Source organism: Papio anubis, unplaced genomic scaffold (assembly GCF_008728515.1).
Source record: "Papio anubis isolate 15944 unplaced genomic scaffold, Panubis1.0 scaffold1412, whole genome shotgun sequence".
Classification (NCBI taxonomy): domain Eukaryota; kingdom Metazoa; phylum Chordata; class Mammalia; order Primates; family Cercopithecidae; genus Papio; species Papio anubis.
Genome location: NW_022161373.1, coordinates 5,348 through 17,347, shown reverse-complemented (window position 1 = coordinate 17,347; position 12,000 = coordinate 5,348). Strand labels below are relative to the sequence as shown.

Genomic DNA, 12,000 nt, shown 5'->3' with positions numbered 1-12,000 from the left:
AAACAAAGAACTAAGTCCAGGATCAAATTCATTTATTTTTAGAATATTTGACAAAAAAAAAAAAAAAAATGTGAATGTGACATAGGCTGTGGGCTCACTCCTGTAATCCCAATCCTTTGAGAAGTAGAGATAGGAGGATAGCTTGAAGCCAGCAGTTCAAAAACAGCCTGGGCAACATAATGAGACCATATATCAACAACAGCAAAAAATTAGCCGGGCATTGTGGTATGCATCTGTGTCCCAGCTACTCAGGAGACTGAGGCAGGAGGATCACTTGAGCCAGTAAAGCCTGCCGTAAGCTATGATGGTTTCACTGCACTCCAGCGTGGATAACAGGACTAGACCCTGAAACAAAAGAAAAATGACACAGAGTATTTAGTATTTGTAAAATAGTTTACTTGGGAAGAGTATTAAGAAGCCCCATATAAACATTTTTTAAAATAATAGTTATGGCTGGGACACCTTGTAGAACACGTTGTCCAGTCACCTTCAAACAATTCAGCCAGGGCCGAAAGCCTACACTTTGATGGACAGTGTTAAAAATGCAAGTGCAATACTTGATGATGAATATAAAATTACTTATAAACAAACCCTTCATAATGTGCATCTTATGTTTTACAGGAGTCTCATAGAAGAGAAAGTCAATGAAATTAAAGAAGATAGTCATTGTGGAGAAACTTTTACCCAGGTTCCAGATGACAGGCTGAACTTCCAGGAGAAGCAAACTTCTCCTGAAGTAAAATCATGTGACAGCTTTGTGTGTGGTGAAGTTGGCATAGGTAACTCATCTTTTAATATGAACATCAGAGGTGACATTGGACACAAGGCATATGAGTATCAGGAATATGGACCAAAGCCATGTAAGTGTCAACAACTTAAAAAAGCCTTCCGATATCGCCCCTCCTTTAGAACACAAGAAAGGGATCACACTGGAGAGAAACCCTATGCTTGTAAAGAATGTGGAAAAACCTTTATTTCCCATTCAAGCATTCAAAGACACATGATAATGCACAGTGGAGATGGACCTTATAAATGTAAATTTTGTGGGAAAGCCTTCCATTGTCTCAGTTTATATCTTATCCATGAAAGAACTCACACTGGAGAGAAACCATATGAATGTAAACAATGTGGTAAATCCTTCAGTTATTCTGCTGCACTTCAAATACATAAAAGAACTCACACTGGAGAAAAGCCTTATGAATGTCAGGAATGTGGGAAAGCATTTCATAGTCCCAGATGCTGTCGTAGACATGAAATGATTCACATGGGAGAGAAGTCTTATCAATGTAAGGAATGTGGGAAAGCATTCACGTGTCCCCATTATGTTCGTAGACATGAAAGGACCCACTCTGGGAAAAAACCCTATGAATGTAAGCAGTGTGGGAAAGCATTATCCTCTCTTACAAGTTTTCAAACACATGTAAGAATGCACTCTGGAGAAAGACCTTATGAATGTAAGATATGTGGGAAAGGCTTTTGTTCTGCAAATTCATTTCAAAGACATGAAAAAACTCACAGTGGAGATAAACCCTATAAATGCAGGCAATGCGGTAAAGCCTTCATTCATTCCAGTTCCCTTCGATATCATGAAAGGACTCACACTGGAGAGAAACCCTATGAATGTAAGCAATGTGGGAAATCCTTCAGATCTGCCTCACACCTTCGATTGCATGGTAGGACTCACACTGGAGAGAAACCCTATGAATGTAAGGAATGTGGGAAAGCCTTCAGATCTATGAAGAACCTTCAAAGTCATGAAAGGACACAAACACACATAAGAATACACTCTGGAGAAAGACCTTATAAATGTAAGATATGTGGGAAAGGCTTTTATTGTCCCAAATCATTTCAAAGACATGAAAAGACTCACACTGGAGAGAAACTCTATGAATGCAAGCAATGTGGTGAAGCCTTCAGTAGTTCTAGTTCCTTTCGATATCATGAAAGGACTCACACTGGAGAGAAACCCTACAAATGCAAGCAATGTGGGAAAGCCTTCAGAGCTGCCTCAGTCCTTCGAATGCATGGTAGGACTCATCCTGAAGATAAATCCTATGAGTGTAACCAATGAGGGAAAGCCTTCAGATCTGCCTCACACTTTTGAGTGTGTGGTAGGAGACACAATGGAGAGAAACCCTATGAATGTAAGGAATGTGGGATACCCTTCAGATCTGCCAAGAACCTTCGAATTCCTGAAAGGACACAAGCATACATAAGAATGCATACTGGATAGCTGAACAAAAGGCAGCAGAAACTTCTGCAGACTTAAACATCCCTGTCTGACAGCTTTGAAGAGAGTAGTGGTCCTCCCAGCAGAGTTTGAGATCTGAGAACAGACAGTCTGCTTCCTCCAGTGGGTCCCAGAGCCCTGAGTAGCCTAACTGGGAAGCACCTCCCAGTAGGGGCTGACTGACACCTCATACGGCTGGGTGCCCCCTTGTGACAAAGCTTCCAGAGGAAGGATCAGGGAGCAACATTCGCTGTTCTGCAATATTTGCTGTTCTGCAACCTCTGCTGGTGATACCCAGGCAAACAGGGTCTGGAGTGGACCTCCAGCAAACTCCAACAGACCTCAGCTGAGGGTCCTTACTGTTAAAAGGAAAACTAACAGAAAGGACATCCACACCAAAACCCATCTGTACATCACCATTGTCAAAGACCAAAGGTAGATAAAACCACAAAGATGGGGAGAAACCAGAGTAGAAAAGCTGAAAATTCTAAACATCAGAGCACCTCTTCTTCTCCAAAGGAACGCAGCTCCTCACCAGCAATGGAACAAAGCTGGATGGAGAATAACTTTGACGAGTTGAGAGAAGAAGGCTTCAGACGATCGGTAATAACAAACTTCTCCAAGCTAAAGGAGGATGTTCGAACCCATTGCAAAGAAGCTAAAAATCTTGAAAAAAGAATAGATGAATGGCTAACTAGAATAAACAGCATAGAGAGGACTTTAAATGACCTGATGGAGCTGAAAACCATGGCACGAGAACTACGTGATACATGCACAAGCTTCAGTAGCCAATTCGATCAAGTGGAAGAAAGGGTATCAGTGAAGATCAAATGAATGAAATGAAGTGAGAAGAGAAGTTTAGAGAAAAAAAGTAAAAAGAACAAAGCCTCCAAGAAATATGGGACTATGTTAAAAGACCAAATCTACATCTGATTGGTGTACCTGAAAGTGATGGGGATGGAACCAAGTTGGAAAACACTCTTCAGGATATTATCCAGGAGAACTTCCCCAACCTAGCAAGGCGGGTCAACATTCAAATTCAGGAAATACAGAGAATGCCACAAAGATACTTCTCAAGAAGAGCAACTCCAAGACACATAATTGTCAGATTCACCAAAGTTGAAATGGAGGAAAAAATGTTAAGGGCAGCCAGAGAGAAAGGTCGGGTTACCCACAAAGGGAAGCCCATCAGACTAACAGCGGATCTCTCAGCAGAAACTCTGCAAGCCAGAAGAGAGTGGGGGCCAATATTCAACATTCTTAAAGCAAAGAATTTTCAACCCAGAATTTCATATCCAGCCAAACTAAGCTTCATAAGTGAAGGAGAAATAAAATCCTTTACAGACAAGCAAATGCTGAGAGATTTTGTCACCACCAGGCCTGCCTTACAAGAGCTCCTGAAGGAAGCACTAAACATGGAAAGGAACAACTGGTACCAGCCACTGCAAAAACATGCCTAATCATAAAGGCCATCAATGCTAGGAAGAAACTGCATCAACTAACAAGCAAAATAACCAGCTAACATCATAATGACAGGATCAAATTCACACATAACAATATTAGCCTTCAATGTAAATGGGCTAAATGCTCCAATTAAAACACATAGACATGCAAATTGGATAAAGAATCAAGATCCATCAGTGTGCTGCATTCAGGAGACCCATCTCACATGCAGAGATATACATAGGCTCGAAATAAAGGGATGGAGGAATATCTACCAAGCAAATGGAAAACAACAGCAACAATGAAAAAGCAGGGGTTGCGATCCTAGTCTCTGATAAAACAGACTTTAAACCAACAAGGATCAAAAGAGACAAGGTCATTACATAATGGTAAAGGGATCAATTCAACAAGAAGAGCTAACTATCCTAAATATTTATGCACCAAATACAGGAGCACCCAGATTCATAAAGCAAGTCCTTAGAGACCTACAAAGAGACTTAGACTCCAACACAATAATAATGGGAGATTTTAACACCCCACTGTCAACATTAGACAGATGAACGAGACAGAAAGTTAACAAGGATATCCAGGAATTGAACTCAGCTCTGCACTAAGCAGACATAATAGACAACAGAACTCTCCACCCCAAATCAACAGAATATACATTCTTCTCAGCACCCACATCACACTTATTCCAAAATTGACCACATAGTTGGAAGTAAAGCACTCCTCAGCAAATGCAAAAGAACAGAAATTATAACAAACTGTCTCTCAGACCACAGAGCAATCAAACTAGAACTCAGGATTAAGAAACTCACTCTAAACCACTCAACTACATGGAAACTGAACAACCTGCTCCTGAATGACTACTGGGAACATAACAAAATGAAGGCAGAAATAAAGATGTTCTTTGAAACCAATGAGAACAAAGATACAACATACCAGAATCTCTGGAACACATTTAAAGCAGTGTGTAGAGGGAAATTTATAGCACTAAATGCCCACAAGAGAAAGCAGGAAAGATCTAAAATTGACATCCTAACATCACAATTAAAAAACTGGAGAAGCAAGAGCCAACGTTCAAAAGCTAGGAGAAGGCAAGAAATAACTAAGATCAGAGCAGAACTGAAGGACATAGAGACACAAAAAACCCTTCAAAAAATCAGTGAATCCAGGAGGTGGTGTTTTGAAAAGATCGACAAAATTGATAGACTGCTAGCAAGACTAATAAATAAGAAAAGAGAGGAGAATCAAATAGAGACAATAAAAAATGATAAAAGGGATATCACCACCAATCCCCTAGAAATACAAACTATCATCAGAGAATACTATAAATACCTCTGTGCAAATAAACTAGAAAATCTAGAAGAAATGGATAAATTCCAGGACACATACACCCTCCCAAGACTAAACCAGGAGGAAGTTGAATCCCTGAATAGACCAATAACAGGGTCTGAAATTGAGGCAATAATTAATAGCCTACCAACCAAAAAAAGTCCAGGACCAGATGGATTCACAGCTGAATTCTACCAGAGGTACAAAGAGGAGCTGGTACCATTCCTTCTGAAACTATTCCAATCAATAGAAAAAGAGGGAATCCTCCCTAACTCATTTTATGAAGCCAGCATCATCCTGATACCAAAACCTGGCAGAGACACAACAAAAAAAAGAGAATTTTAGACCAATATCCATGATGAACATCAATGCAAAAATCCTCAATAAAATACTGGCAAACTGACTCCAGCAGCACATCAAAAAGCTTTCCACCACAATCAAGTTGATTTCATCCCTGGGATGCAAGGCTGGTTCAACATATGCAAATCAATATACATAATCCATCATTTAAACAGAACCAAAGACAAAAACCACATGATTATCTCAATAGATGCAGAAAAGGCCTTCAACAAAAATCAACAGCCCTTTATGCTAAAAACCATCAACAAACTAGGTATTGATGTGATTTATCTCAAAATAATAAGATCTATTTATGACAGACCCACAGCCAATATGAAACTGAATGAGCAAAAACTGGAAGCATTCCCTTTGAAAACTGGCACAAGACAGGGATGCCCTGTCTCACCACTCCTATTCAACACAGTGTTGGAAATTCTGGCCAGGGCAATCAGGCAGGAGAAATAAATGAAGGGTGTTCAAGTAGGAAAAGAGAAAGTCAAATTGTCCTGGTTTGTAGATGACATGATTTTATATTTAGAAAACCCCATCGTCTCAGCCCAAAATCTGCTTAAACTGATAAGCAACTTCAGCAAAGTCTCAGGATACAAAATCAATGTGCAAAAATCACAAGCATTCCTATACACCAATAACAGACAAACAGAGAGCCAAATCATGAGTGAACTCCCATTCACAATTGCTTCAAAGAGAATAAAATACCTAGGAATCAAACTTACAAGGGATGTGAAGGAACTCTTCAAGGAGAACTACAAACCACTGCTCAATGAAATCAAAGAGGACACAAACAAATGGAAGAACATTCCATGCTCATGGATAGGAAGAATCAGTATCGTGAAAATGGCCATACTGCCCAAGGTAATTTATAGATTCAATGCCATCCCCATCAAGCTACTGATGACTTTCTTCACAGAATTGGAAAAAACTACTTTAAAATTCATAGGGAACCAAAAAGAGCCTGCATTGCCAAGACCATAACCAAAAGAACAAAGTTGGAGGCATCAGGCTACCTGACTTCAAACTATACTGCAAGGCTACAGTAACCAAAACAGCATGGTACTGGTAACAAAACAGAGATATAGACCAATGGAACAGAACAGAGCCCTCAGAAATAATACCACACATCTACAACCATCTGATCTTTGACAAACCTGACAAAAACAATAAATAGGAAAAGGATTCCCTATTTCATAAATGGTGCTGGGAAAACTGGCTAGCCATATATAAAAAGCTGAAACTGGATCCCTTCCTTACACCTTATACAAAAATTAATTCCAGATAGATTAAAGACTTAAATGTTAGACCTGAAACCCTAAAAACTCTAGAAGAAAACCTAGGCAATACCATTCAGGACATAGGCATGGGCAAGGACTTCATGACTAAAACACCAAAAGCAATGGCAACAAAAGCCAAAATTGACAAATGGGATCTAATTAAACTAGAGAGCTTCTGCACAGCAAAAGAAACTACCATCACAGTGAACAGGCAACCTACAGAATGGGGGAAAAATTTCACAATCTACCCATCTGACAAAGGGCTAATATCCAGAATCTACAAAGAAACAAATCTACAAGAAAAAATCAACCCCATCAAAAAGTGGGCAAAAGATATGAACAGACACTTCTCAAAAGAAAACATTTATGCAGCCAACAGACACATGAAAAAATGCTCATCATCACTGGCCATCAGAGAAATGCAAATCAAAACCACAATGAGATACCGTCTCACACCAGTTAGAAAGGCAATCATTAAAAAGTCAGTAAACAACAGGTGCTGGAGAGGATGTGGAGAAATAGGAACACTTTTACACTGCTGGTAGGACTGTAAACTAGTTCAACCATTGTGGAAGACAGTGTGGCAATTCCTCAAGGATCTAGAACTAGAAATACCATTTGACCCAGCCATCCTAGTACTGGGTATATACCCAAAGGATTATAAATCATACTGCTATAAAGACACATGCACATGTATGTTTATTGTGGCACTGTTCGCCATAGCAAAGACTTGGAACCTACCCAAATGTCCATCAATGATAGACTGAATAAAGAAAATGTGGCACATATACACTATGGAATACTATGCAGCCATAAAAAAGGATGAGTTCATGTCCTTTGTAGGGACATGGATGAAGCTGGAAACCATCATTCTGAGCAAACTATCACAAGGACCAAAAACCAAACTCCACATGTTCTCACTCATAGGTGGGAATTGAACAATGAGTACACTCGGACACAGGGTGGGGAACATCACACAATGGGGCCTGTCATGGGGGGAAGGGGGAGGGATAGCATTAGGAGATATACCTAATGTAAATGATGAGTTAATGGGTGCAGCACACCAACATGTCACATGTATACATATGGAACAAACCTGCAGGTTGTGCACATGTACCCTAGAACGTAATGTATAAAAAAAAAATGCACTCTGTAGAAACACCTTATAAATGTAAGATATGCAGGAAAGGCTTTTATTCTGCCAAGTCATTTCAAATACATGAAAAATCTTACACTGGAGAGAAACGCTATGAGTGTAAGAAATGTGGTAAAGCCTTTGTTTCTTTCACTTCCTTTTGATATCATGAAAGGACTCACACTGGAGAGAACCCCTATGAGTGTAAGCAATGTGGGAAAGCCTTCAGATTTACCTCACACCTTCGAAATCATTGTAGGACTCACACTGGATAGAAACCCTGTGAATATTAGCAATCTGAGAAAGGCTTCAGGTCTGTCAAAAATCTTTGAATTCATAAAAGGACACACTGGAGAGAAACCCTATGAATGTAAGGAATGTGGAAAAGTGTTCCATAATTTCTCTTCTTTGCAAATACATGAAAGGATGCACAGAGAGAAGCCCTATGAATGTAAGCATTGTGGGAAAGCATTCACATCTGCCAAGATCCTTTGAATACATGCAAAACACACACTGGAGAGAAACCCTATGAATGTAAAGAATACAGGAAAGCATTCAGCTTGCCTGTTTCCTTTCATAGACGTGAAAAGTCTCACACTGGAAGGAAATCCTATGAAGGCAAGCAATGTGGCAAAGCTTTCACTTCCAGTTCTTTTCAATATCATGAACTCACTCTAGGGAGAAAACCCTATCAATGTAAGCAATGTGCGAAAGCCTTTATTTCTTCCACTTCTTTTCGATATCATGAAAGGACTCACATGGGAGAGAAACCCTATGAGTATGCAGTGTAGAAAAGCCTTCATTTCTTCTAGTTCCCTTCAATATCAGGAAAGGACTCACACTGGAGAGAAGCCCTGTGAATGTAAGCAATGTGGAAAGCCTTCAGATCAGCCTCACCTTTAAATGCATAGAAGGACTCACACTCAAGAGAAACCCAATGAATGTAAGCAGTGTGAGAAAGCATTCAGACCTGACAAAGATTCTTTGAATACAGATAATGAATGTAAACAATTAACTGTTTATAATAACTGTGTACTAACAAATGTTATTTTTAAATAATTAAGCTATAATAGTAAGGCTGGGCACTGCAGCTCACGCCTGTAATCCTAGCACTTTGCGAGGCCAAGGTGGGTGGATCACGAGGTCAGGAGATCGAGACCATCCTGGCTGACAGGGTGAAACCCCATCTCAACTAAAAATACAAAAAATTAGCTGGGCATGGTGGCGGGTGCCCAGCTACTCAGGAGGCTGAGGCAGGAGAATGGCATGAACCCAGGAGGCAGAGCTTGCAGTGAGTCATTGCACTCCAGCCTGGGCGACAGAGTGAGACTCCGTTTCAAAAACAAAAAAAAAGCTATAATAAAATATCCCATTGGTGTCGTGTATTAGGTCAACCTTATACTGTTAAATTGTTGTTATTTGGACATTGTGAGTCAGTATAACCATGTGGATAAAATGCCAGGTATCTTTTTCCTCAGAAATTTTACTTTTGATGCTTATGTACTTAAATTTTTATCTCAACCCTAATTTTTCTTTTCCTTTCTTTTCTTTTCTTTCTTTTTTTTCAGAAAAAAATCTCACTCTGTCACCCAGGCTAGAGTGCAGTAGCATGATCTCAGGTAGCTGCAACCTCTGCCTCCAGGGTTCAAGCAATTCTCCTGCCTCAGCCTTCTGAGTAGCTGGGACTACAGGCGTGTGCCACCACGCCAGGCTAATTTTTTGTATTTTTTAGTAAAGACAGGATTTCACCATATGGGCCAGGCTGGTCTTGAACTCCAGAACTCATGATTCACCTGCCTTGGCCTCCCAAAATGCTGGGATTACAGACATGAGCCATCGTGCCCAGCTGCAACCCTATTTTTCATTCAGTCATAATACCAATAGTTATCTCATGTACCTCTGAGTGCCTTCTTCCCCAAAACCAACAGTGCCGTACCTGCTGTCAGCAAAGGTGTAATATACCATAGTGATAAAGATGACCAAAAGCCATAAATGACTGTGAGATGCATGAGAATTACAAGTCACATTAGTAAGAAGAGAAAACTTTTGGCCATGCTTATGATTTGAAATATGTTTTCCTCTATATATTTTTATGTACAAATGTGGGTTTAGGTAAGAAATAACTTTTAATTCTAAACCTTGAAGTCAGCTTGTCATTAAAATAGGTCATAACAAAAAGGTCTAGGTATTGAACTTGTAAGTAAAAATAAATATTAATTAAATATATTATTTCCTTAGAAATATAGTTTCAAAATGCCCTTGTTTTTGTCCTGATTCATCATGGTCACTGAGGAGCATCATGTCTCTCCAATAGTAAAAGACTTAGCCTTGGCTGGGCATGGTGGCTCACGCCTGTAATCCCAGCACTTTGGGAGGCTGAGGTCAGGAGTTCAAGACCATTCTGACCAATATGATCCAACCCCATCTCTACTAAAAATACAAAAATTAGCAAGGCGTGGTGGCATGCTCCTGTAATCCTAGCTCTTCAGGAGGCTGACACAGGAGAACCACATGCATACAGGAGGCAGAGGTTGCAGTGAACTGAGGTCACACTGTTGCACTCCAGGCTGGGCAACAAGAGCAAAACTGTGTCTCAAAAAAACAAAAAAAAAAGACTTGGCCTTGTGGTGAGGGGAGGTCACCTGTAGACTCCTGGACCTGTTTTTGCCTTACTTATGCTCTAAAGACTAAAATATTTCCTAAAATGTATGGGCACTGTTTATCAGAAAGTACCTTAGTTAAAACATGAATTCATTTATGCCTTATAAAGCTATGTTTTTTCCAATTGCTTTACTGAGTCATAGGAGGCTAATAAATTTGTATAAATTGTCTAAATACAAGCCTGTCTTTCTCTGATAATGTGCTGTTGATGCTAACTTGTCAACAGCCTGCTTGTGTCAGCAGTGTAAAGTTAACAGCAACATGGAAAAGTTTCTTTTATATATTATGCAATGGCATAGACCGATTCAGTCACTTCCTTTAAGGTGCCAATGAAGCTGCTCTTCAGAAACGCTTATTTAAAACTCCCTAAGTTCAAAATCCAGGCACCACAGGATGCAGCATCAATCACTGACCAAACCCTGTCTGTGTGTGGAGGTGACATACCCAGTCCCAGATAATGTATCCACATCAGTGAAGGGTGGAATCATTGATTGTCAGATCACACAAAGTAACTCAGAGCAGGGAAGACAAGGCAGTGAAACCTGACCAGGAATGGTGGCTCACACCTGTAATCCCAGCACTTTGCTAGTCCAAAGCAGGTGGATCACTTGAGGTCAGGAGTTCAAGACAAGCCTGGCCAACATGGTGAAACCCTGTCTCTACTAAAAATACAAAAATTAGCTGGGCATCGTGGTGTGTGCCTGTCATCCCAGCTAATAAGGATGTTGAGGCAGGAGAATGGCTTGAACCTGGAGACAAAGATAACAGTGAACTGAGATCACACCATTGCAGTCTCCAGCCTAGTCGATAGAAAAAAAAAAAAAAAAGAGTTGGGTGCACCTGAATCCAACCCCTGCCTCATCCTTCTCCCTTGAAGGCCAAATACACCCTGATACTTTTCACCAAAGAGTAGAAACAACACAATTCATTTGATCCCAAATGTGACTTTCCACAGGATGCAAGCACAGTGTTGGAATGGCCAATGACAGTGACAATGAGAGTGCAGGGTGAGGGTGATGAACAGGACACACTGGAGAGCCTGACATTGGCCTAGATATAGGGGTGTCTTGATGTTTCACAAAGAGCCCAAGGAGCACCCCAAAGAGGACACTGGAGCACAGTCCCAAAGGATCTTCATATGCTAGGAAGGCCACTAATTTTGGAAGTCAGCGACATTGGTGCCTGTTTGAGTCATGATCCTACACAGAGTGATCATTGAAAGCTCACACCAAGCGGGGTGACTCACACCTGTAATCCCAGCACTTTGGGAGGCCGAGGTGGGTGCATCATCTGAGGTTGGGAGTTCGAGATGAACCAGGCCAACATGGCAAAACTCCATCTCTACTAAAAATACAAAAAGTAACCAGGTATAGTGGCTCATGCCTGTAATCCCAGCCATTTGGGAGACTGAGGCACAAGAATAGCTTAAACTTGCAAGGCGGAGGTTGCAGTGTGCTGAGATCATGACGTTGCACTTCAGCCTGGGTGACAGAGCAAGGCTCTGTCTCCAAAAAAGAAAAAAAGCTCACTTGGTTCTTCCCATGGTGCCCCCACTGCAGGTGTACCAG

The 12,000-nt window shown here is 40.6% G+C and overlaps 2 pseudogenes across 1 annotated transcript; both read left to right on the top strand.

Moving 5' to 3' along the window:
- The first annotated feature begins 217 nt into the window (after positions 1–217).
- LOC116272624 lies at positions 218–7,778 on the top strand (annotated as a pseudogene). The gene has a single exon (XR_004181260.1). The product of XR_004181260.1 is annotated as a zinc finger protein 69 pseudogene (transcript).
- Positions 7,779–7,832: 54 nt separating this feature from the next.
- On the top strand, positions 7,833–8,955 carry LOC110741893 (annotated as a pseudogene).
- Positions 8,956–12,000: the final 3,045 nt, after the last annotated feature.